The 26,701-nt window shown below is 51.4% G+C and overlaps 1 protein-coding gene and 1 pseudogene across 1 annotated transcript in view; both read right to left on the minus strand.

Moving 5' to 3' along the window:
- Positions 1–26,701, minus strand: part of LOC104564571 (protocadherin alpha-2-like) — a 160,364-nt gene that overhangs the window by 84,508 nt on the left and 49,155 nt on the right. The window lies entirely within an intron of this gene.
- Positions 10,553–13,087, minus strand: LOC148595081 (protocadherin alpha-2 pseudogene; annotated as a pseudogene).

The raw sequence follows: 26,701 nt of genomic DNA on the forward strand, positions 1-26,701 counted from the left end.
GCACCGAGTAGCGCACCTGACCGCCGACCAGCGCCCACGCCGCCTGCAGCACCAGCACCCGCACCGCGGACCGCACGCACACGCCCATGGCCAGCGCCGGGCCCGCACCGGCCCCGCGCGCTTCCCCGACACCCACGTCGCTCGCCGCCGGCGCGGCCCTCCGCGACAGCCCTGCCCGCCTCATCCGGGCTCCGCAGCCTCCGGAGCTCGCGGGAAGACGCGTCGGCGGCTCGGGGAGGAGCTGTCTCCTTTCTCCCGCTCATGGCGCCTTCGCGGTCGACAGCGGCACCGTGTGTTCAAAAACGGCTACGGCTCTTGCAAGAAGACTCCTCCCGTTAGCTTGTAGAGGCTTCGCAGCGGATTCCAGTCCGGTGACATTGAAAAGTCGCTGTGCCCGCTCAGGCGACAGATCTGCTATATACCTTCAGAACATTTCTCTCTGCCGAACCCGTATGTCTTCTAATACTTTTTTTTCCTCGTTCTTTCCTTTTCCTAGATTATCTATTATTGACCACTACTATCAATTGCATATGAACTGCTTGCATTCTCTTGACACGAAGCAGGTCCGTGGCTTTAGACAGAAATCCTCAGGTCTATTTTTTCCTGTTTTCCATCAAGCCTTGCATAAGAGTGCATCAGACATCAGAAATACCTTTAGGTGGTGACTCTTCTCCCACGAATGCTCTTCATCCAGATTCTTGTGCACTCATAGATTTTGTGCCGTGGATTACACTCCTAGGATGGGCTTCACTGAATACAGCCTCCTCCACTTTTGCTCCCTTTGAATGTTGGCAATACATTTCCCTCAGGTGCTGTAACAAAGTCTCTTGGTTTATTTCATTCTTTGCAAAACATCCAGGTTCCCCCTGCACCTCTTGTACCACAGAAGAGTGCACTTTTGGGTCTCTACCCATGGGAAGGACCAAGGTCTGCAGAAGATGGTTTTTGTGCCTAGCACATCATAGCTAAAAACAAAAATAAACTGTATACTGTTGTATTACTTCGTGGCAGTGATGATGATGAATGATTCCATGCATTCACCTTAAGTTTAAACACCAGATAGCATGAGGACATCCTATTGCAAAGAACATTTCTGTCACACTGTGGTTTCAATCTCTGACATTTTGTATGCATAGATGGCATTTTTTAGGATGCCAAAACACCATCTCTAAACACGTTTTTGTTGCTTGTTTTTTAGAGTCTCAACTCCAACAGTGACTTCCAAGTTTTGTAACTCAAACTGAACATTGCCCAAATTCCATAAATCCTCAGAGGGTGAAATAACCTAGCGGGAACCACAGCTCTCCAAACACAATAATCTTTATGTGCCTCAGTGCATTATTTCCTGTGAATTTTGTTTCCCACGTGTAGCTGGGCAATGAAAGTCAAGTTCCTGCTTACCTTTCGAGGTAAGAATTCAGGTAGTGTACAAGAAAGCGAGATTATTTCAATTACCAGTGGGAAGTAGTCCTCATAAAATGTCTCTCATTCATTGAAGTGATCCACACATCACATAACCAAACAAAACCAGAAAATAAAACAAAACAAAAATCAACGGCTACATACTGCTCTGGCACTCTTTGTTTGAAAATATCTCCCCAAACTCTCAGCACATCCACAGAGATAAAGATATCATGGTCCCTTCTCTATAAAAATGTGCGGACTTGCTGCCACGTATGATTGAAGAAGCACGAGTGGGATGAATACACACATTTGTTCATTCTTTCAAAGAAATATTAGTCTCACAACATGAGGTTGAACCAACATAAAGATATTAAATATTAATACTAGTATGTCTATCAAACAAGGATGGCAAGAGGGACAAATTCTGAAATCAGATAGTCAACTATGTTTGGCAACATGTCTTCACCTCACAATTACTGACATAGGTCCTGGGAGAGAAAGCCTAAGTTGTGGTCTTTGCACAGGAAGGGAGAGTATCAATCGCAGTCCAAGCTGATGTTCACATGATCAACATAAGGCAAAAAATATGTTTATTTTTTTAAAAATACTATCAAACACACATATCATACTTACCACGGTAGGTTACATGGAAGGAGTGCATTCAGGAAACATGAATGAGGTGTCTCTATAAAGGCATTCCTCCATTAAGAACGAATCCTCTAGCAGGACATTAGCTTAACATGGCAACAACTACATATCTCTTATGCCTCTCTTGGTTTGAACTCTTCTGCTAGAACTGCTCTGTATTACAAAGTAAATGAACTTCATATTTGGAAATACAAAACAGTCTCATTATCTGTTCCACCTACAAAGTTATTTGTTCTTGAAGTACTGCACAACAAGCAGGGGAAGGGAGAACATCAGGAAATAACAACAGAGGTCATCCAGCATCAAGGAAAGAACGAAACAAAGAAGAGAACTGTGTTTTCAGTAAGAAATAGGACTGCAAACCAGCACTCCGCGGGAGCATCAGCAGACCAAAAATCAAATATATATTAATTACGATTGCATGTAAAACAGGAAGATGTATCCAAATGAGAGCACTAAAAAAAAATGAAAGAAGGCTAAGAGAGGCACTAAGATGTATAATTTAACCACACCATTGTCAGGAAGGCCACGCTAACCACTTCAGCAAAATCAGAAAGTCATCACTGGATTTTGGGTTTTTTCTGGAGAGGGGGTGGAGGAGGAAGGCCATATGGAGTCTCCACAAAGGATCTGAAAGAGGCATGGAGAAGTACATAAGAAAGATTTCAGAACATATTCCTGTATTGAATCGAGTAAAAAAAAAAAAAAAAAAAAAAAAGTCTGCTCTGAAAAACTGTAGAAAAGATTTACAATACTGAAAAACCTGGCGGGAAAATGGTAAAAGAATTTCCATGAAAAACTTGTAAAATCGAGCAAATTAGGAATAAAAGCAGAATTTATAACAGGCTCCGAGTTAAGGGTTTAAAAATCTGAAATTACATATCTTGGATAGGAAAGACAGCAACATGGGTATGTTACCACAGTATTCAGTGAACATCAAAAGGTTAAGACGTTTGAAAACAGAGAATATGTTAAAAAAGGAAGGGGGGAGGGGATCCCATTCCACAGTATGTAAATGCAAGATTCAACGAGGGTTTGAATTCTGCGAGCAGTTCATCACCTACCTCATACGATAAGGAGAGAAGAATGGCGAGAGTTTCAAAGAGGGCGACAAGCTAATCAAAATTTGGAGGAATTTCTGCTTGAGGAACAATTCCTCAAGCTCAAAAAGAAACGAGTAAAACCGGCACCTGGCAGAGGTCTTAACAAGGAGGGGTAGAAGGAAAAATGACAGTAAAATGCGGATCTAGAGTAGAAGATATTATCAGCAATCTTACTCAACTTCTAAATTGTACGATAAGCAAAGAGAGGGAAGTGAGCGAGGGAACTACAGAGTTCTAAATGTCATTTAACATCCCAAATTATGCTCTGGATCTCTCCTTAAACGTATGGTCCCATAAAAAATAAGGAAGCAAAAGCAAACACTCCCGTAACAAATGAGCTAAAACAAGAAGGACCGCCCATGCAAAACACCTCAAGGTGACACTATAGAAATATTTTACAGAGAGAATATTACCAAGGGTCAGAGTCCAAAAGTTAGCCTACTTCTAAGAGCAAAAATAAACTGTGAAAGCGGTGACCATTTACAAGTGAAAGGAGAGAATTCAAATAACGTCGCCAACAATCAGACATCAAAGAGGTGACAAGTACCGGTCAAATAGAGACGCTGAGAGAAGAGCCCACATCCAAGAGGTGTTATCAAAGAAGTCGATCAAAAAGTGAGAACGACTCTTTGCGAAACCGAGAGACAAGAAGGGCTCGAAAATAAAGTGCCACTGACCGTATCCAGGAGAGCAGGGGGATCCTGCGGCGTCTCCTTGGGCGCGGAGCCCGCGGGCGGCGGGAAGTTGGGGCTGAAAACCATGAGGTCGCTCTTGCCCGCGCCCTCCGCCACGCACACGCTCCGGCTCTGGCGCTGCGAGTACGACCAGCTCCCCACTTCGCTGGCGCACACCAGCGTCGTCGGACCGGGCCCCGACAGCACGGACGCCCGCGGCGACCACCGCGACGCCGCGTACAGCACCACGGCCAGCAGGAACACGCTCGACACCGCGCAGATGGCCACCACCAACCACACGTTCGTCGTCGCCGACGGGGACGCGCCGCCATCGATGCCCCATGCCGGGCCTCGCACAACCGACCCCGACGAACCCGCTCCCACGCCCGTCGCCAGCGCCGCCTCGGTGCCTTCGCCTAGCGACACGCTCAGCGTGGCCGTGGCCGAGCGCGCCGGCTCGCCGTGGTCCCGCACCACGATGAGCAGCGTCTGCCGCGGCCCGTCCGCCTCCTCCAGCGCCCGCGCCGTGCTCACCTCGCCGCTGTACAGACCCACGCGGAACGCGCCCTTGCCCCGCGCCTCCTGCAGCTCGTAGCGCAGCCACGCGTTGTAGCCCGAGTCCGCGTCCACAGCACGGATCTTCGCCACCACCTGCCCCGCAGGAGAACCCCACGACGCCCACGCCGACAACGACCACCCCGACGAAGACGACAACTCCGACGAGGGCGACCCTCCCGCGCCGCCAGCCCAGGGGCCCGCGCCGCCGCCCGCAGGCGGCAGCAGCGACGGCGCGTTGTCGTTCTCGTCCACCACGAAGAGCTGCACCGTGGCGTTGCCGCTCAGCGACGGCTCCCCCGCGTCCACCGCGCGCACCTCGAACTGCAGCACCTGCAGCTCCTCGTAGTCCAAGGGCTGCAGCGCCCACACACGCCCGCTCTCCGCGTCCACCGACACGTAGCTCGACGCCGAGCGCGACCCCGACGCCGACGTGCCCTCCCACAACGAGTAGCTCACGCGCCCGTTGCCCGCCTCGTCCGGGTCCCGCGCCCACACGCGCGCCAGCTCCGCGCCCGCCGCGTTGTTCTCCCGCGCCAGCACCGTGTACACGGCCTGCGCGAACGCCGGCGCGTTGTCGTTCACGTCTGACACCGGCACCCGCAGGGCGCGCCGGGCGCGCAGCGGCGGCGCCCCGCCGTCCTCCGCACGCACCTCCACCTCGTACTCCGACACACGCTCCCGGTCCAGCGCCTCACGCAGCACCAGCGAGTACGAGCCCTCGAACGTCGACACCAGACCGAACGGCGACGACGGCCACACCGCGCACCGCACGCGCCCGTTCGACCCCGAGTCACGGTCCGACACGCTCAGCAGCGCCACCACCGTCCCCAGCGGCGCGTCCTCGGCCACCGGCACCGACAGCGACATCACCGACACTTCCGGTGCGTTATCGTTCGTGTCCAGCACCTCAACCACAACTTTACAGTGACCGATCAGCGGGGGGTTTCCCTTGTCCTCCGCATCCACCTGCACACGATAGAGAGGAATGTCCTCGAAGTCCAAGTGTCCCGTAAGACTGATCTCTCCGCTGTTCCTGTCGATCCTGAATATATCCCTCCCAACTTCGGGAAAAATATTTCGGAGCATGTAGGAAATTTCACCGTTCGTTCCCGCATCGCGATCTGTAGCGTTTAATCTAATCACTAAAGTTCCTGATTCCTTATTTTCCACCAGTTGCACTTTATAGACCGATTGGTTGAACTCGGGGGCGTTGTCATTCGCATCCAGCACCGAGATCACCAGCTCCATTGTGCCCGACAGAGACGGTCTGCCCCCGTCACTCGCCGTCAGCAGCAAACGATGCTCAGCCATCGCCTCCCGGTCCAGAGTCTTTGAAAGAACCAGGAACAACGACTCTCCATCCTCCTCGCTTTTTTCTGACTCCAGAGCGAAATGCTCACTGGGGCTGAGTTTGTACGAGAGCTGCGCGTTCGCTCCGATATCCGCGTCCGACGCGCCCTCCAGAGGGAAACGCGAGCCAGGAAGCGTTGATTCCGCCACACTGAAGTTTTTTCGTGGAACGGGAAAACGCGGAGCATTGTCGTTGATATCGGTGACCACCAGCTCCACGTGAAAGACGCGCAGCGGCCGCTCCACCAGCACCTCCAGGCGCAGCGTGCACGGCGCGCTCTTGCCGCACAGCTCCTCCCGGTCCAGCCGCGAGCTCACCACCAGCGCCCCGCTCGCCCCGCTCACCTCCACGCTCGCCGGACGACCCTTCGCCACCAGACGCAGCCGACGCGCCTCCACCTCGCCCGCCTCCACACCCAGGTCCTGCGCCAGCCGGCCCACCACCGTGCCGCCCTTGGCTTCCTCCGGCACCGAGTAGCGCACCTGACCGCCGACCAGCGCCCACGCCGCCTGCAGCACCAGCACCCGCACCGCGGACCGCACGCACACGCCCATGGCCAGCGCCGGGCCCGCACCGGCCCCGCGCGCTTCCCCGACACCCACGCTCCCCGCCGGCGCGGCCCGCCGCGTAGCTGACCGGGCCAGCCCTGCCCGCCTCATCCGGGGTCCTCTGCCTCCAGCTGCTGACGGGCAGCCGTGTCAGCGTTTCGGGGAGGAGCTGTCTCCTTTCTCCCGCCTCTTGGCGCCTTCGCAGCCGACAGCGGCATCGTGTGTCCAACTGCCGCTAAGGCTCCTGCAAGCAAATCCTCCCGCCGGCTTCTAGCGCTTTTGTTGTTCCAGTCCGTTGACGATGGGATGTCCCGTTCGGGAGAAAGATCCCCTATTTCCTTTCAGAACATTTTTCTCTGACGAAAAACAGTCTGCATATTCCGTGTCTCGTCGCTTCTCTTTTCTCCCCTCCACTTTCCTGCTCTTTTTGTCCTTTAACTTTTTTCTTCTTTGCTCTGCCCTCCTCTCCTCTACTTTCCCTTTTCCTTCCTGTTTTCTTTACTTTAAGTTTTCTCATACACACCGTATACTCCACCTATGCTTACCAAATACTTTCTGAATATTTACCACACCCTTTAGGGAAGCAATGGCCATCACACTGCGCAATGCCTCTCGTGCGTATTTGCTCCTATTTCCACCAAAACTTGTGTTAAGTGCTCATTCATTGTGAAGTTCTCAGAACACCTGCTTTTCCAAAAAAACTTTCTCTCTCCGTGTGCCTGTTGACTCACAGATACTGCATCAGGGATCGATCATACTTGAGAAGGCTTTCAGCAGAAGAAACCTACTCTACTTCTCCCTATGACTTTGTCTTTACGAAACATTATTGGGGAGGCTGAGAAGGTATTACCTTTCTTTAATTCCTCCTGGACAGATCATCTCCTCATCCACTTCCTTTACAGAAGAAAAAAAGTCTTGGGCCTCCATCCATGGCAAGATTCAGCCTTCCACCAGAAGGACGGTCACACAGAAATGATTTTTGGCATGTCCTTCATTTTTAGTAACAGGTGGAAACTCCTCCCCCTCCCCCCTTTTTTTTTCTTACTGGATTTCCAGCACTGATGTATTAGAGCTCTGCCTCTGTCTTTCAAAAAGCAAAATCCTAGAGCAAAGAAATCACATTTCAAAAACAACTCTGAGGAAAACAGAAGGTCCCAGCCTCTGAAGCACAGGCCTAAGAAAGAATACCAGTAGTGCAGAGAGGTTCCTATGAGACCAAAACTCCTCCAGTGAGTCTTTAATTTGGGATGTTAGACTGAATATAGACAAATGCGCAAATGCTCAAGGCATAGTGAAAAAATGAAGGGGAACCAAAGTTCTTCAAGTATCCTCACATACCTCGTGGAAGAGCTTTTTCTTCCTCGTTGATTTGGAGCTTCACAGTTATTGTCACGTTTCTTATTATCTAATTGGACATTAATTATCATATTGCACAAAAAAGCCACATTTCATTCTCCAGAGCAAGTTATTCACCATGGAATATCTCGAATACATTAAGATGATCCACGCTTCACATAACCAAACCAACGCCACACAGCTTACACTACTATGTGGGCAAGGACAGTAAGAACATATCTCAGAGCTTCACCACCTGTACAGTCAGGAAGTGCCATCCACTACTTAAGGCAATAAGCCACTTAACACTTCAACTGATATCACAGAGAAAGATGAAAGGGACAATTTCACAGAAATACACCATGCTGCTTCAGGCACAGAATCATCACCCATATTATATGACGCCAATGCAGAAATATCATACCAAGAAAAAAATTGAAGCAATTTAGGTACCACATCTGTCCTTTCATCAGAGATATCAGTGTTTACTACTGCAGTACACATTTCGCAGTTTTGAAAGTGAACTTGGTTTGCTTCTTTGGACGGAGGAAAAAAAATGGTATTTATATCTGAAGGGATTTCAAGGACCACCTTCCATGACAGCTCTTGATGATGCCCCAGGAATAGGACTGGAAAAAGGAAGCTGCTCTTAATTCATTGCCTTATTGCCACAGTTCCTATATTCACTTCAGCAAAGGGGAAGCAGGAAGCCTGTAAATAGGAAACACGTAAACTGGTGGCATTGTGCACAGCTGAACTTCAGCTTGAGGCTCTAGAAGAAGCGCAGTTATCCACAGGGACAGCAGAAGGATCAAATTCTGAAATTGTTCACTCAAAGTCGGAAGTATGGTCATGCTCACAATCCTTGACCCATTTCTGGGGAAATGCAAGCTAAATCATGCTAATCACAGGGGAAGAGAGACTTTTGGGTGTTGTTTCTCTTGGTAGTCAGAAGCCCACTGTAATGCACAAGAAAATAATCATAATCTATTTGAAAAGGCTCTCAGAAAGTGAAAGAAAAAAAAAATCAAAGCCTAGAAGTGCTATGTAACTGTTATAGGCAGGATGTGCTTCTGCTAGAGTAATCAATCACCAAAGCCAAGTCCTTTAGCAATACCGCTGGGCTATTAACAGCACAGAGTCTCTCATTCCTTCACCTACCCTGGGTCATGCTCTTCTGTCTCAGCCTCTGTTCATTACAAAGCACTGTAATATCCTTCATGAAAGGGACTATGCCTACACCTATGTGTGTTCCATCGACATGAACTCTATAGTACTCCTCAAAGTAATTTATGCCATGTAAGGAAGAGAAAGTAAATGCAGAAGTGTGCTTAGTGTGCTGGAGTATTTAAAAAATAGGACTACTGTACAGAAGTACAGGGAGCAAGGGTATGCAGAACTAGCAGCTACCCCATCTAACTTCAGAGTCAGCCTTCTTTTCAGCACAGGATTACACTATAAAGAACAACTCAGCCCCTCAAACCAAGTTATACAGGGTTGTTTGTTCATTCCCCCCATACAAAAAGGAAATGGAGAGTACACCCCTAACCTCTTCCCCCCACCAAAAAAAAAAAAAAGGAAAAAGAAAAAAGAAAAATCAAATAAGCAAACTCAGACTCTATTCAAACAAAATGTAAATCAGTTCTAGTCTTCCTATTCCAATAGTTGTGTATTCCAGAAGTCTTCACATGAGGTCAGACACATCGAGGAGTAGAGACAGAAAATACAAAATAACTTGTGTATTCATGGGGTAAATCAATGGGATGGAAGTACACTGAGAGCAGATCAGTAGCAATTAGCTTCCCAAGACCCTAAAAGTCTCGCAATTCAAAGTCTTGAAGAACCAGATAGGATCCGGGACAAGCATCAGCATGTACCTGTGCTGTTCTACTTTGATATGGACTTCAGCTATCCCAGACTCTTAGAAACGGAATCCACAGCACTGTGTATTTTTTCCTGTTCTTGTGATCTGAAACAGTCTGTGTTCTACTCATCACCATGGGTTCTCTCCACTGATCAAAAGTCACCCTACACAACAGGAGATGCCTACAGAAAAGCACTTACCTCTAGTAGCCCTCCTAAGGCAGGCTCACTGCCATAGCAGGAAGAAATTTCTTTATTCCATCAAGATGCCACCGCATTAACCAAAATTTTGATGCTCACACAGTTCTTGCAGATCGACATAACAGCATATACAAAAACGATTTGGCAGGCTCTCTGCGCTAGATCATTCACAGCTTGCATGGTTGAGATATATCACGGGGAAATGTTACATTGCTACAAAAGACGAGTCTAAAAGCAGTGTTTTGACAGCACTGTTCACCGCAAGATTGACCGTTCACTCCACCAAATGATACAAATACGCCAAATAAAGAGTAAAATTTCCCACAAACGATGTATACCGAGTAGAATAATCCGAAAACAAGGAAAAAAGAGACAAGATGCTCCTCTAAAAAGTAATATATTATAAACAAAACCATTCAGTAAAGCAAGCAAGCAAGCAAGCAAGAAAAAGAAAGAAGAATTGTTTCCTGCGTTCCCATGTCTGATTACAACTTTCGTGAGGAGAAGGAACCGATATTACAAAACAATGAGAAGATGCACAAGCTGAAAAAAACTCTCAAACAAATGATAACAGGCTGAGCTCCCAACAACGCCGCACTCAGGAAAAGGAAGAGAAAACTCTAACTGAAAATGTTCTGGGGATATCACGAGGGAAGACGTTAACAGAAGGAATCCTATCGAGCCCTAGTCTTAACAACTTAGGCAGGGAGTTTAACAAAAAAGCAAACATTCTCTCAGAAACATGAGAGCATTGGTAAGTGAAAGGAAGCGCAATGATCATCTCTGCCAACAGTCAGACATCAAAGAGGTGACAAGTACTGGCCATACACAGGCACCGAGGAAAGAGCCCGCATCCAAGAGGCATTATCAAAGGGATCGATCAAAAACTGAGAACGACTCTCTGGCGATCCAGAGGTGAGAATGGCTCGAAAAGAAAGTGCCACTGACCGTGTCCAAGAGAGCGGCGGGATCCTGCGGCGTCTCCTTCAGCGCAGAGCCCACGGGCGGCGGGAAGTTGGGGCTGAAAACCATGAGGTCGCTCTTGCCCGCGCCCTCCGCCACGCACACGCTCCGGCTCTGGCGCTGCGAGTACGACCAGCTCCCCACTTCGCTGGCGCACACCAGCGTCGTCGGACCGGGCCCCGACAGCACGGACGCCCGCGGCGACCACCGCGACGCCGCGTACAGCACCACGGCCAGCAGAAACACGCTCGACACCGCGCAGATGGCCACCACCAACCACACGTCCGTCGTCACCGAGGGGGACGCGCCGCCATCGATGCCCGATGTCGACCCCCGAAACACCGACCCCGACGAACCCGCTCCCACGCCCGCCGCCAGCGCCGCCTCGGCGCCCTCGCCCAGCGACACGCTCAGCGTGGCCGTGGCCGAGCGCGCCGGCTCGCCGTGGTCCCGCACCACGATGAGCAGCGTCTGCCGCGGCCCGTCCGCCTCCTCCAGCGCCCGCGCCGTGCTCACCTCGCCGCTGTACAGACCCACGCGGAACGCGCCCTTGCCCCGCGCCTCCTGCAGCTCGTAGCGCAGCCACGCGTTGTAGCCCGAGTCCGCGTCCACAGCACGGATCTTCGCCACCACCTGCCCCGCAGGAGAACCCCACGACGCCCACGCCCACAACGACGACCCCGACGAAGACGACTCCGACGAGGGCGACACTCCCGCGCCGCCAGCCCAGGGGCCCGCGCCACTCCCCGCAGGCGGCAGCAGCGACGGCGCGTTGTCGTTCTCGTCCACCACGAAGAGCTGCACCGTGGCGTTGCCGCTCAGCGACGGCTCCCCCGCGTCCACCGCGCGCACCTCGAACTGCAGCACCTGCAGCTCCTCGTAGTCCAAGGGCTGCAGCGCCCACACACGCCCGCTCTCCGCGTCCACCGACACGTAGCTCGACGCCGAGCGCGACCCCGACGCGCCCTCCCACAACGAGTAGCTCACGCGCCCGTTGCCCGCCTCGTCCGGGTCCCGCGCCCACACGCGCGCCAGCTCCGCGCCCGCCGCGTTGTTCTCCCGCGCCAGCACCGTGTACACGGCCTGCGCGAACGCCGGCGCGTTGTCGTTCACGTCTGACACCGGCACCCGCAGGGCGCGCCGGGCGCGCAGCGGCGGCGTCCCGCCGTCCTCCGCACGCACCTCCACCTCGTACTCCGACACACGCTCCCGGTCCAGCGCCTCACGCAGCACCAGCGAGTACGAGCCCTCGAACGTCGACACCAGACCGAACGGCGACGACGGCCACACCGCGCACCGCACGCGCCCGTTCGACCCCGAGTCACGGTCCGACACGCTCAGCAGCGCCACCACCGTCCCCAGCGGCGCGTCCTCGGACACCGGCAACGACAGCGACGTCACCGACACCTCCGGCGCGTTGTCGTTCACGTCCAACACCTCCAACTCCACGCTGCAGTGACCAGACAACATAGGTGTACCCATGTCTTTCGCTTCCACTTGTATTTCGTAAATACGAGTATTTTCAAAATCCAGAGGACCTTTGAGCCTCAGCTCTCCTGTGCTTGGGTTTAGCACGAACAGGTCTAGTCCGCTGGCAGGGATTACGTTACTCACTGTATACGACACTAGGCTATTAATTCCCTCGTCTGGGTCCGTGGCGTTAACGCAGGCCATCAGTGTCCCCTCTGGGGTATTCTCCGTCAACTGCACTTTATAGACCGACTGGTTGAACTGGGGCGCGTTGTCATTCACATCTACCACCGAGATCACCAGCTCCATTGTGCCCGACAGTGACGGTCTGCCTCCGTCACTAGCCGTCAGCAGCAAACGGTGCTCAGCAATCGTCTCCCGGTCCAGAGACTTCGACAACACCAGAAACAACGATTTCCTGGTTTCATCTACGGTTTTTACTTCTAGAGTAAAATGCTCGCTGGGGCTGAGTTTGTAGGAGAGCTGCGCGTTCGCTCCGATATCCGCGTCCGACGCTCCCTCCAGAGGGAAACGCGAGCCAGGAAGCGTTAAGGACTCGGCGATACTGAGGTTTTTTAGTGGAACGGGAAAACGCGGAGCGTTGTCGTTGATGTCGGTGACCTCCAGCTCCACGTGAAAGACGCGCAGCGGCCGCTCCACCAGCACCTCCAGGCGCAGCGTGCACGGCGCGCTCTTGCCGCACAGCTCCTCCCGGTCCAGCCGCGAGCTCACCACCAGCGCCCCGCTCGCCCCGCTCACCTCCACGCTCGCCGGACGACCCTTCGCCACCAGACGCAGCCGACGCGCCTCCACCTCGCCCGCCTCCACACCCAGGTCCTGCGCCAGCCGGCCCACCACCGTGCCGCCCTTGGCTTCCTCCGGCACCGAGTAGCGCACCTGACCGCCGACCAGCGCCCACGCCGCCTGCAGCACCAGCACCCGCACCGCGGACCGCACGCACACGCCCATGGCCAGCGCCGGCCCCGCACCGGCCCCGCGCGCTTCCCCGACACCCACGCCGCTCGCCGCCGCCGCTCCCTGCACCGCCGCCCGCGGCCTCACGCTCCCCCCGCGCTCACAGCCGGGCTTTCCGCCGCACCGGGGCGGAGCCGACGCGGACGCCGCCGTTTCTGAGCCTGCAGCGACACCGTGTGCCCCGCCGCCTCACACGCGCCCGCGGAGCCGCCTCCTTCCGAATGGCAGCTCTGGGACCGCCGCAACCGGCACCTGCCCCCGCCGCCCCGAACCTCCCTGCGCTGCGACACGATCCTGCACCGCCGCTCCAGCAGCAGCGCTGCGGCTGACCTCTCGGCTCAGACGATTCGGAGTTCTCTTCTCGACCCTTCACACGGAAACACCATCACAGATTGGGGACCTCTTCCGGGATATTCCACCTCCCCCGGAACAGGACTTTTTCAACGGCCAGTTTAATCTCCCGGGACACAGTTCAGGCTCTTGCTCCTTAGAAGACAGAGTACTGTCTTATTGCACCCATACAGTCGAGACCGAGCGAGTACCCATTTCTTTTTCTGTCGTTTGTTCCCTTTTTTGCCTATAGCCGATCGAGAAGGACTCGAAAGTGATGTAATACCTGCAGTAGTGGCTCCAATGGGCTGCAGGAAAATACTGGAAAAGATTTGAATCTGCATCAAAAAAAAAAAAAAAACACCAAAGGATGCAGAGAGAAGAGGAATGAGACATCTGGTACCTCATTCTGCACCGGAACGTTATGGCAGGTTATGCAGACAACGGGTAAGCTCCCCCACTTTGTGAAAAGGTCGGGATGAGTCGAAAAGCAGAACAGATGCAGGAGGAAAACCAAGCACGTGAAAAAATCGACTTCCTCGGTCTTGTCTTCCCTTCATGCCGAGATGTCACGGTTCATGCTGGTGAGTTATGCAGTTGTCCTCCTTATTCTGTCATTCCCGACATGTTCTATTCCTCCCCTTCTATGTCCTTCCATTCTCTTCTCACTCCGAGAATGCCTTTTTCTTCTCTTCATTTCTCCTCCTTTTTGACATATTCCATTTTCTAAAGGGTTTTCTAATTTTCTATGCCACTCTTGACATGAACCACAGACAGGATTTCAGGCAAAACCTCTCCTGCCTCTTCCTCATCTTATCTTCCACGAGGTCCTGAGTCATGATGATCCTGAAGTAGTCTCAGATCTGCTTTTTTGGAGAAGTCTCTCTTGTTCTAACTCGCTCTGTCTTTCTGTGTATGAGAGCCAGTGGACTTAGACAAGTTATGGTATGGAGTAACCCTTGAGATGCCTTCAATGACAAGAACCTACCCTCACTTCTCCCATACCTTGTCCTCACTTCTCTGCTTTGCAGACTTAACAGCTCTCCAGGTTTCCCATAGGCCATGCGAAGCCTGCACACTTCCCTAAAACCTCAGCTGCCTTTCTGAAAAAGGAGCTTTCTCTTCAGACTCCAGATGTGGCAAAGATTGAGGCTTGCACAACAAATGTAGTCAAAGAAGAATGATATCCTATTCCCCAATGAGCACTGCTAACAATAGACACAGTTTTTTAACCTCCTGCAAGGTTAGGTTTGAAACACAGATGCTGCTCAGTAGTTTCATGCAGTCCCCTTTGTCATCAGATACTATGGCACAGAAGAAGAAAAACCTATTACAAAGAACATCTCTTATGAGGATACAACAGACTCATCTACCCTTTCAGACCCAGGACACAATCTGTACAGGAGATTTTAGAAATATCAGAAATTCTGTACTTCAGAAAGACAACCTGGATGCACGTTGAAAAGGTAACCCTCGGAGAAGATTGAAAAAAAGAATGTGTAGGTGAAGACCAATAATCTAGTGTTCTATCTTTTGCACAGGGAAGATTTTTTTCTATCTCTTCTTTTCCACTTGCCTGTCTTTGCAGGCAGACATCCACTACCAGGACAACAGAGCCAGCACTTCACTTCTAGGACCAGTACAGGAATTAATCCCCACACGTTGTCTCACACCCATTAGCATCATCCACCCAGCCCGTAAGCAAAAGAAGCCATAAAGGTTGCCCTACTGCATTTTCATGGGGAACATCCACCAACCCTCCCACCACATCCAGAGATAAATGCATGAGTCACCCTCCCACACTCAATCACATGTGCTCCCTCTCCCACCTCACAGTGGGTCAGGAAGCCACTTGGAAGGCCTGAGATCACTCACAACTGCCACTGACTGGGTCAAGCCTGTGGGCATCACCCAGACAACATTACAACCATCCAAGTTAAAGATCCCAGGACTTAAAGGGATCAGAGAGGCATCTGCCTGTCAAGCACATGATCTACTGCTGCAGATGGAGATAACAGAGAAACAAAAATAAAATGGATCATTCCTTCTGAAGGGGTTCCAACAGAATTCTCCCAGAATCGAGAACAAGAATAACTTCCAGAGAAGTAGGCCTTACAAGATATTGCATATCTGGTCAAACTCTGAACTCATTGTATGTATGACAATGTTCCCTTTGCTACTTCTGTGGAGACGCATAAAGGAAGTAAAGCTGAAATTTGATGTTGTTCTCTTGAAGTCTAATGAACTTCCGCACGGGGAGAAAGAAGTTCCCATGCTACCAACACACAGCAATCATTCCAAAATCCCTCTGACATTAAAGTAAAAGAGCCTGTGTCTTGGACATAGACACTGAAACATCTCTTAAATCAGGTTGGCACATGGAAAGGGACTGGTTCTGGAGGGGGTAACACTGTGCCAGCTGGTAAACGCATGCATACCTTCACCCACCAAGATATTATCACAGCATATTTATCTGTGCTCTCAAGAAATCAAGCATGGCCAAACACCCGGGTAGCCATTAGGAGGCACAGTCAGGAGCAACAAGCTTCCACCAGGAAACCCATATACCCTGGTTGAGAGCAACATACTTCTCCCTTCCCACATCTGTAGGGTGCATTAGCAGGGAAGGTAGGGGTTAAATAGCTAATGTAGAATAAGCTGAGTCTTAGAGCACAAGGACCCATGATAACTGGCAGAGTCCGGATGTCTTGCTCATGGCAGGGGCAGAACCCTTGATAGATGGCAGGGTCAGGATGCCCTGCTCATGGCAAGGTCTGGACCCTTGATAGGTGGCGGGGTTAGGGTGCCCTGCCCTCAATCAGGATGATAGGGGGGCTGCTTATCCAGATGTTTTAATTCAGCAAAATAGATAACATTAACAAGAATGCAAAACAGGAAAACGGGAGGGGGAACACTCTTGGGTAAGAACGGTATAAAAGAGGGACGCTCGAAGTGGTCGGGGTCCGTGGTGTGACCCCTGCGTGGGAAATCCCGGACCCCAGCTAGCTGGTAATACTTATTATCTTTCTTCTATTAATAAAAGACAATATATATCTATGGTGGTTGTCTCTCTCCCTGTCAATTCGGATACCGGACCTAACAATCTACCTTGAGATTTTCTCTACTGCCAGTACCCTGTAAGGAACTATGTACATTAGCACTGTCCTGGAATTGAGGCTTTACCAAAGACAGACTTCACTTCCTGAGACATAAGTAAAACTACTGCTCCTTCCCTGGACAGAAAAGAATCTTTTCCACTTCCACCACTGAGTTGCGTAATACAATGGCCATAGGGAAAAAAAAATAGATCTCAAGACACTGTGTAAGCATTCTGTTACAGCAAAGATTAGCTTAACAGGCCTGCCATCTCTGGTATAATGACAATATGTAACACTCTAAGCATGAATATATAGGCAAATGGAAGGCCAGAGAGGGAAGCCTGTACTTCTGTTGCACAAGCGGCACACAGGAAATCATACACAAGGGATAAAATATTCAAGATAACAAGTAAAGATGCAAACTGACCATGAACTATGTCTGTTGCAGTTATATGTACAGAACACCTGGAATGCCGTTCTGCTTCTCACAGGTGATAACTCATGAGTGTAAGTAGAATTTAGGCAAAAATTCTGAGGACTCTTCCTTCCTGATTTCCACCAACAAATTTATTTTCAAGACACCTCTCCCCTTGCAAGATCAGTAAGGCATCCAACTCCAGGCTCATGCTACCTGCGAAATGATCAGGGAAAGGCATCAGTGAGCACTCCTTTTGACTCTCACTCTTCTGCAAGCAATCCGAGAAATGCAAAAGCCATGCTTTCAAAACAAGCAGGCATTCTCCTCTTCTTAGACAGACACATTCCACATCCTCCGTGACACATCCATGCCCATCGGGAAGCCTCTGCGTTGTTCAAGTTCACCCTTCAAACTACGACGTGGCCAGGACACACTCAAGGCCATTCCCACGATGCTAAGAAGTGGGGGCATCTCAAACTCTCTTTCCCACTCCCACGCTGATTTAGGCTTCCACAGGTCCTGACACGAACAGTGACGTTGTCCCCCAGAAAATCTAATGGCAGCGTCTGCAAGATTCCCTCAGACAGAAACATCATTATTTGCAAGGAAGCATCAAATGCAGCTGTAAATACTACACATCAGAAAACAATAACAGGTGTAAAGGAAACACAGCGACAGCTCCAACCATGCACAGCCAGATTTTATTCTATGCGACAACAATCCAAAAGGGGAAGAGCGAACAACAGGTGTTAGGCAACAGGTCGATCTCCTGTTTTTTTTTTTTTTTTTTTTTTTTTTAAACAGGAGTTTTTAAAACAGTCCTGTTTTTTTTTTTTAAAAAAAAAAAAAAAAGGTAGGAGAAGGATCTTGACCTAAATCTTATTGGAAAACATGTCTGAGAAAGAGAAGGTCCCATATGCAAAACTCGATGCAAACTCCCAGCACCACTGCTGACAAGAATACGCCCCCTGCCCGCGCAGCACCGCTACGAAAAGATAGAGGGAAATGCTCGCGAAAAACGTCCCAGGGTTAACACTAGGAAAGAATTTCACAGAGGGGATTCGACCGAGCCCCACCGGCCTCCCTCTCTCATTCACTCACTCACTCCCTCCCTCAGCCCCTCCCTCCCTCCTGCCCCGAGGAGCTCTCGAATCGCCTCCACCTGGCGCCCGAGAACATCAAACACGGAGCCATCAACGCTAACTACGGGCGGCAGTTCCCTCGCATGGCCCATTCACACTCAAGAAAAGGTAAACGCATTACGGATTAATGGCATTTAGTAGAGGCAGGTAATGTCGTTAATGAAGGCAATCGCTTATGTTTCTCTTGCCAGAGGCTGAGTCTTACACAACGAGCGTATTTGCATAAGAAAGATTCATGACTCAGGCTTCACTAAGAATACACACAGACTTTTCCTTTTACTCAGAAATTTCAGGCACGCTGCTTGGCTACCAAAGAACAGACTACAGAGTAACGAAGTCATGTTATAAACAATATCTCAGCGACAACGCAGTGGTCCGCCTTCTGAGATACAATATAAGTGTGGACAGATCCCAGAGAGACCTGACAATTACATAGACTCTGTAGTTTGCAAGTTACACTGAGCACAGACCAGCAAGTGAATGCTAAGAAAACGTTTAACAGGGAAACATAACTCTACGGCGGTCTTTTTCTCCTCCACCAAAGCCGTTTTGTACCTCCTTTATAACATTCGTTTTCATTCAACTCCTGAACGAAAGTCAAAAACTACTGTTCTCGGAGGATCATGCATGAAAAGTGTTTCTCCAAACCTTCCACTGTAGACCTCTAAGCCCACTTAGTATGAGGACCTCTGAGTCTGCGGAGACTTCCCCTGCAGAAGTTACACCCCTTCTCAAAGCGCACAACCGTTCCGAAACTAGGGAATAATTGCAAGCGCAAGGGGGCAAAACAGACAACACTGCCTACAGGCACACATCAAAGACGTGACCGGCCCCCGACAAGAGCCGAAGGAAGGGTCCAAATCCAGAAAATGCCGCGAAAGACAGTGGCATGAGAGGACAAGGAGTCTCGGAGAAGGGGAAGGATGGGGAAAGAGAGGGCAGAGAAAAAAAAAATGACACTGACCGTGTCGAGGAGAGCGGTGGGATCCTGCGGCGTCTCCTTGGGCGTGGAGCCCGCGGGCGGCGGGAAGTTGGGGCTGAAAACCATGAGGTCGCTCTTGCCCGCGCCCTCCGCCACGCACACGCTCCGGCTCTGGCGCTGCGAGTACGACCAGCTCCCCACTTCGCTGGCGCACACCAGCGTCGTCGGACCGGGCCCCGACAGCACGGACGCCCGCGGCGACCACCGCGACGCCGCGTACAGCACCACGGCCAGCAGGAACACGCTCGACACCGCGCAGATGGCCACCACCAGCCACACGTTCGTCGTCGCCGAGGGGGACGCGCCGCCATCGATGCCCGATGTCGACCCCCGAAACACCGACCCCGACAAACCCGATGCCCCCGCGCCCGTCGCCAGCGCCGCCTCGGTGCCCTCGCCCAGCGACACGCTCAGCGTGGCCGTGGCCGAGCGCGCCGGCTCGCCGTGGTCCCGCACCACGATGAGCAGCGTCTGCCGCGGCCCGTCCGCCTCCTCCAGCGCCCGCGCCGTGCTCACCTCGCCGCTGTACAGACCCACGCGGAACGCGCCCTTGCCCCGCGCCTCCTGCAGCTCGTAGCGCAGCCACGCGTTGTAGCCCGAGTCCGCGTCCACCGCACGGATCTTCGCCACCACCTGCCCCGCAGGAGAACCCCACGACGCCCACGCCCACAACGACCACCCTGACGAAGACGACGACAACTCGGACGAGGGCGACCCCGCCGCGCCGCCAGCCCAGGGGCCCGCGCCGCCGCCCGCAGGTGGCAGCAGCGACGGCGCGTTGTCGTTCTCGTCCACCACGAAGAGCTGCACCGTGGCGTTGCCGCTCAGCGACGGCTCCCCCGCGTCCACCGCGCGCACCTCGAACTGCAGCACCTGCAGCTCCTCGTAGTCCAAGGGCTGCAGCGCCCACACACGCCCGCTCTCCGCGTCCACCGACACGTAGCTCGACGCCGAGCGCGACCCCGACGCCGACGTGCCCTCCCACAACGAGTAGCTCACGCGCCCGTTGCCCGCCTCGTCCGGGTCCCGCGCCCACACGCGCGCCAGCTCCGCGCCCGCCGCGTTGTTCTCCCGCGTCAGCACCGTGTACACGGCCTGCGCGAACGCCGGCGCGTTGTCGTTCACGTCTGACACCGGCACCCGCAGGGCGCGCCGGGCGCGCAGCGGCGGCGCCCCGCCGTCCTCCGCACGCACCTCCACCTCGTACTCCGACACACGCTCCCGGTCCAGGGCCTCACGCAGTACCAGCGAGTACGAGCCCTCGAACGTCGACACCAGACCGAACGGCGACGACGGCCACACCGCGCACCGCACGCGCCCGTTCGACCCCGAGTCACGGTCCGACACGCTCAGCAGCGCCACCACCGTCCCCAGCGGCGCGTCCTCGGACACCGGCACCGACAGCGATGTCACCCACACCTCGGGCTCGTTGTCGTTCACATCCAACACCTCCACCACAACTTTGCAGTGCCCCGAAAGCGGAGGCGTACCCCTGTCCGTTGCATCCACTTGCACACGATAGAGAGGAACATCTTCAAAGTCCAGGTTTCCCGTAAGACTTATCTCTCCGGTATTCTCGTCGATCTTAAATAACTCCCTCCCAACTTCAGGAGAAATATTTCGGAGCTTATACGAAATTTCACTGTTCGTTCCTCCATCGCGATCTGTAGCGTTCACTCTTATTACTAATGTTCCTGTTTCACTGTTTTCCGTCAATCGCGCTTTATAGACCGATTGGTTGAACTCGGGCGCATTATCGTTCACATCCAGCACCGAGATCACCAGCTCCATCGTACCCGATAGCGACGGTCTGCCCCCGTCACTCGCCGTCAGCACTAAACGGTGCTCAGCCATCGCCTCCCTGTCCAGAGCCTTCGACAACACCAGAAAAAACGACTCTCCATCCTCCTCGCTTTTCTGTGACTCCAGAGCGAAATGCTCACTGGGGCTGAGTTTGTAGGAGAGCTGCGCGTTCGCTCCGATATCCGCGTCCGATGCGCCCTCCAGAGGGAAACGCGAGCCGGGAGGGGAAGTCTCCGATATGCTGAGGTTTTTTCGGGCGGCGGGGAAGAGCGGGGCGTTGTCGTTGATGTCGGTGACCTCCAGTTCCACGTGAAAGACGCGCAGCGGCCGCTCCACCAGCACCTCCAGGCGCAGCGTGCACGGCGCGCTCTTGCCGCACAGCTCCTCCCGGTCCAGCCGCGAGCTCACCACCAGCGCCCCGCTCGCCCCGCTCACCTCCACGCTCGCCGGACGACCCTTCGCCACCAGACGCAGCCGACGCGCCTCCACCTCGCCCGCCTCCACACCCAGGTCCTGCGCCAGCCGGCCCACCACCGTGCCGCCCTTGGCTTCCTCCGGCACCGAGTAGCGCACCTGACCGCCGACCAGCGCCCACGCCGCCTGCAGCACCAGCACCCGCACCGCGGACCGCACGCACACGCCCATGGCCAGCGCCGGGCCCGCACCGGCCCCGCGCGCTTCCCCGACACCCACGCCGCTCGCCGCCGCCGCTCCCTGCACCGCCGCCCGCGGCCTCACGCTCCCCCCGCGCTCACAGCCGGGCTTTCCGCCGCACCGGGGCGGAGCCGACGCGGACGCCGCCGTTTCTGAGCCTGCAGCGACACCGTGTGCCCCGCCGCCTCACACGCGCCCGCGGAGCCGCCTCCTTCCGAATGGCAGCTCTGGGACCGCCGCTACTGGCACCGGCCCCCGTCGCCCCGAACCTCCCTGAGCACCGACTGTACTCGGCACCGCCGCTCCGGCACCAGCCCTGCGGTGACGTCTCGGCTCAGATGATGCGGACTTCTCTGTTCGGCATTTCACACGGAAACACCACCATAGATCAGGGACATCTTCCGGGATAATCCTCCTTCCCCGGAACAAGACTTTTACACCCGTAAGATTCGCTTCCCTTCATCCAGTTCAGCATCCTGCTCCTTCCGAAGACAGGAAATTTTGTTGGCTGCACCCGTATAAACGAACAACAGATAACACCGTACTGTTATTTTGGGGCTTTTTGTTGTTGTTTTTCTTTTTTCATTTAACGGATTGAAGACTCAAATGTGCTCTAATACCTTCGAATTGCGGCAGCGGGTCCAATGGGATGCAGGAAATCATTGGCAAGGGGCAGAATCTGCACGATAACAACAAAGGATGCAGAGGGAAAAGGAATAAGGTATCTGGTACCTATTCTTGCTTGAAGACCTTATGGTAGACTATGCAGAGACCGTGGAAGCTCCCACTCTTTTCTTTGTAAGAAGATGGCAATGACTTGAAAGAAAAGCTCGCCGGGAAATCAGAGTACGTGAAATATGCCCCCCTTCGGTCTTGTCTTCCATCAGACGTTCTCTCACGATTCATGCTGGTGAGTTGTTTTTTTCTTCCTTTCCCCCCACCCCCGCCTTCTCTATACAGCCTTTCCCTCCATTTCCTACTTCATTACTATACCCTTCCATTATGCTCTCATCCCGAACATTCTCCTCTTCTCTACATTTCTCCTTCTACATTTCTCCCCTTTTGCCAAAATGTTTTGTAAATGCCGATGCCAATCTTTACTGGAAGCACGGACAGGACTTTAAATAAACCTACCATGCTTCTTCCTGCTGCTTGCTCATCATAACCTGCGTGAAGTCCTGAGGATTCTGAAGGTCTCTTGAGAACTGCTTTGCGGGGGAAGTCTCTCTCTGCATGTGATGCAGAACCACTGCAGCATGGAGCACTCCAGGGAAGGCCTTCAGCGATTCGACCCTATGCTCCCTCTGGCCTTAACAGCTTATCCTCATTCCTCTTTGCTCAGAAGGCATAAAATCTCCTGGCTTGCGACGGCCTGCAGGCCTTGGCAAGCACACACTCCACACATGCACCTCAACTCACTTTCTGGAAGATAAGCATGCTCTGCAGTCTCCATCCACGACAAAGATTTGGCTCTGCAATTTCATGCACTCCCTTTAATTGTCAGGAAGAATAACACGAAAAGAAAAGAAAAGAAAAGAAAAGAAAAGAAAAGAAAAGAAAAGAAAAGAAAAGAAAAGAAAAGAAAAGAAAAGAAAAGAAAAGAAAAGAAAAGAAAAGAAAAGAAAAGAAAAGAAAAGAAAAGAAAAGAAGAGAAACTTTAGAATCTGCTTGTCCATAACAGAATCACCCAGCCTTTTGAAGACTGCCCCAAACATGTTTCATGGTCCTAAAATAACCCAAGAATTTCCTTACTTCAAGAAGACAACCTGAAGGCACATTGACAAGGAAATCCTCAGAGAACTGTGTAAATATGTAGGGTCTATGCCAGCGATCTAGCGTTCTTCCTTTGGCACAGGGAAGACGTTATTTCTGTGCCTTCATTTCCATTTGCAGCTGCATGATTCATTTACAGCTCCTGCTTATCATTCCAGGTGGGGATCCACTACCAGAATAGAGACAGGACTTCAGGTCCAGTACCAATACAGGAATTAGTCCCCATGCACTTTCTCACATCCATTAACACAATCAACCTAGCCCATAACATTAAGTCATTAAGGTCATCTTAAGAGAATGCAGAGGCATGTGCCTCTCAGACACATCATCCTCTTTTTCAGTTTGAAATAACAGAGAATAAAAACATATCATTCTTCTGAAGGGGTTCTAACATAATTTTCAGGGAACAAGAGCAAGGATATCTTCCATAGAAGTAGTGCTTGAACAGACGGCACATGGTCTCAGTTTCAAAAGCTCACAGACATCACATTGAAAGAGTCTGCATCTTGCACACCAGTACTGAAACATCTCTTAAATCAGTCTAGCAACAGGGAAAGGGCCTGGTGGGGGAAATATTGTTCCAGCTGCTACATGCATGCTCACCCTCAGTCATCACAATATTATCCCAATATATGTAATTGAACTCTCAAGAAATCAAGAGAGGCCTAACACCAGGGGAGCCATTAAGGGCAGAGTCAGGAGCCATGAATGAAAATTGAGGCCTTATCCAAGACAGAACAGGAGCTTTTCCATTTTTCCACAGAGGCAATGGAAAAAAGTTCATCCTGAAACACTGTGTAAGCATTCTACTGGAACAAATAGTAGCATAACAGGTCTGGCAGCTCTAGAATAATAACAATATATAATATATATAAGCATGAATACATAACCATGTGAACACCAGAGAGGGAGACCTGTCTAACGATCAAACAAACAGCACACAGGAAATCACACAAAAGGATTAAAATACTCACCACCCTTTACTAGCCAACCAGCCTCACACACAGTCCATATGGATGGTCCTAGCAATGTCAGGGACTTGTTACTTCTGCAGATCAACCTGGACACACGTTCTAACGTAATACTCCAGGGATCAAGAACAAGGATATCTTCCACAGCAGTAATCTTTGCACAGATGACACATGTGTGTTCAAAATACTGAAATTACTGAATTATGGGAATAGTCATATCACTAGTTCTGTGAAAACAGATACAGAAAGGAAAGCTCTAATTTGGTGGCATTCTTTCAAGGTTGAATGCTCTTTAATACAGGAAGAGGGAAGTGCACCCACTGTTGGCACATGGCTTCATTTTCAAAAGCTCACAGACATCACATTGAAAGAATCTGCATCTTGCACACAAATACTGAAACATCTCTTAAATCAGTCTGGCAACAGGGAAAGGGGCTGCTGCTGGTGTGGGAAATACTGTCCTAGCATGTCCATGCATGCTCACCCTCAGCCATCAAGATGTTATCCCAATATATGTAACTGTACTCTCGAGAAATCAAGCAAGGTCTATCACCAGAGAAGCCTTTAAGGGCACAGTCAGGAGCCATGAGTGATGATGATGTTCCACCAGTGTAGAGAATTAGGTATGCTAGCAGTGTCCTGGAATGGAGGCCTTATCAAAGACAAAACAGGACTTTGCCAATTTTCCACAGAGGCGAGGGAAAAAAGTACATCTTGAGACACTGTGTAAGCATTTGACTGCAGCGAAGAGGACTGCCAGCTCTGGAATAATGACAATATTTAATATATGTAAGCATGAATATATAACCATATGGAACAGCAGAGAGGGAGACCTCTATTATGGTCCGGCAAACAGCACACAGGAAAACACACAGAAGGATTAAAATATTCACTGCCCATTACCAGTCAACCAGCCTCACACACAGTCCATATGGATGGTCCTAGCAATTTCAGGAACTCATTTCTTCTGCAGATCAACCTGGACACAGGTTGACAAGGAAATCCTCAGAGAAAGGTGAATAAAATGTAGAGGAAGAACAAGGTTCTAGTACTCCTCCTTTTGCACAGGGAAGAAGTGCAAATGATTCATTTCAAACTCTAGTATTCCAGGTAGGCATCCCCACGCAGAACAACAGAGACAGGAGTTCAGAACCCAGCATTCAGGACATTCCAATACAGGAGGAAAACAGTGCTCGCACTGCTCACACTGCACATGTCACTGAAACCTTTCGAAATCCTCCTACCGACAAATTAAGAGAGACTACATCTTGCACACCAATACTGAAACATCTCTTAAATCTGGCTGGGAACAGGGAAAGGGGCTGGTGCTAGTGGGGGAAACGGTGTCCCAGCTGGGACACACGTGCATGTCCTCAGTCACCAACCTATTATCAGAGCATTTTCATCTGTACTGTCAAGAAACCAAGGCCTACCCACCAGGGGATACATTAACGGGCACAGTCAGGAGTCACAGGCGATGAACTTCCACTGCTGTTGCTGGAGATTGAACATGGTGATCAACTTGCAATTAGTCCTTGGACAATGAACCCCAGATGACAGAGCACCATACTTTTTCTTTCCCAATCTTTCCTGTGTCTTGCACCCACCTTCAGATTTGCTCTTCTGCTGCTACCCTGTAAAGAACTAGTTATGCTACCAATGTCCTGGAATCAAGGCCTTATGAAAAAGCAAGCTTCACCTCCTGAAACGTAATTGAAACTCTTGCTTCTTCCTTGACAGAACAGGAGCTTTCCCATTCATCCCACCGAGTCCAAATAATACAGAGGCATTCGAAAAAAGTACACCCTCTGTCAGCATTTTGTTACAACAAAGCTTAGCTTAAGAGGCCTGCCAGTTCCAGGAGGATGACATTAGGTAACATTCTAAGCATGAATATAAAACCATATGAAATCTCAGAGAGGGAAACCTGTAGCACTGTCACACAAAACCCACACAGGAAAACACACACAAGGAATAAAATATTCAAGATAATAACCAAAGATGCAGAATGGCTGTGAAATATGGCTATTACAACAGTAGACTGCATAAGAAACAGCTGTGGTTTTCTCCCACTTCTCACAGGTGGGGACTCAGGAGTATGAGTAGTAGTTAGGCAAAAACTCTCAGCACTCCTTTCTGATTTCCACTGAGCCTTGGGAAAGGCCAAGGCTTCCACAATGAACATGTTTGCGTGGGAAAGATTCATCACTCATGCTTCAGTATGAACAGGAGCAGGCTGCGTTTGAGACAGTGACAGAGCTCAGCAGTTTCAGGGAGTCTCCTTGATTGTGAAAGAACATACCATAGAGCAGGGAAATCATATCACAAACACCACCACCTTGGTTACACTGTGACACAGTGATCCATCTCCTGAGATACATCAGCAACCTGAGAGATGGTCAGGGTGGACAGACTCCACAGAGATTTGACAACTCCA

Source organism: Tinamus guttatus, unplaced genomic scaffold (genome assembly GCF_059628265.1).
Source record: "Tinamus guttatus ecotype Peru unplaced genomic scaffold, ASM5962826v1 Tinamus_guttatus_pri_ptg000155l, whole genome shotgun sequence".
Lineage (NCBI taxonomy): Eukaryota > Metazoa > Chordata > Aves > Tinamiformes > Tinamidae > Tinamus > Tinamus guttatus.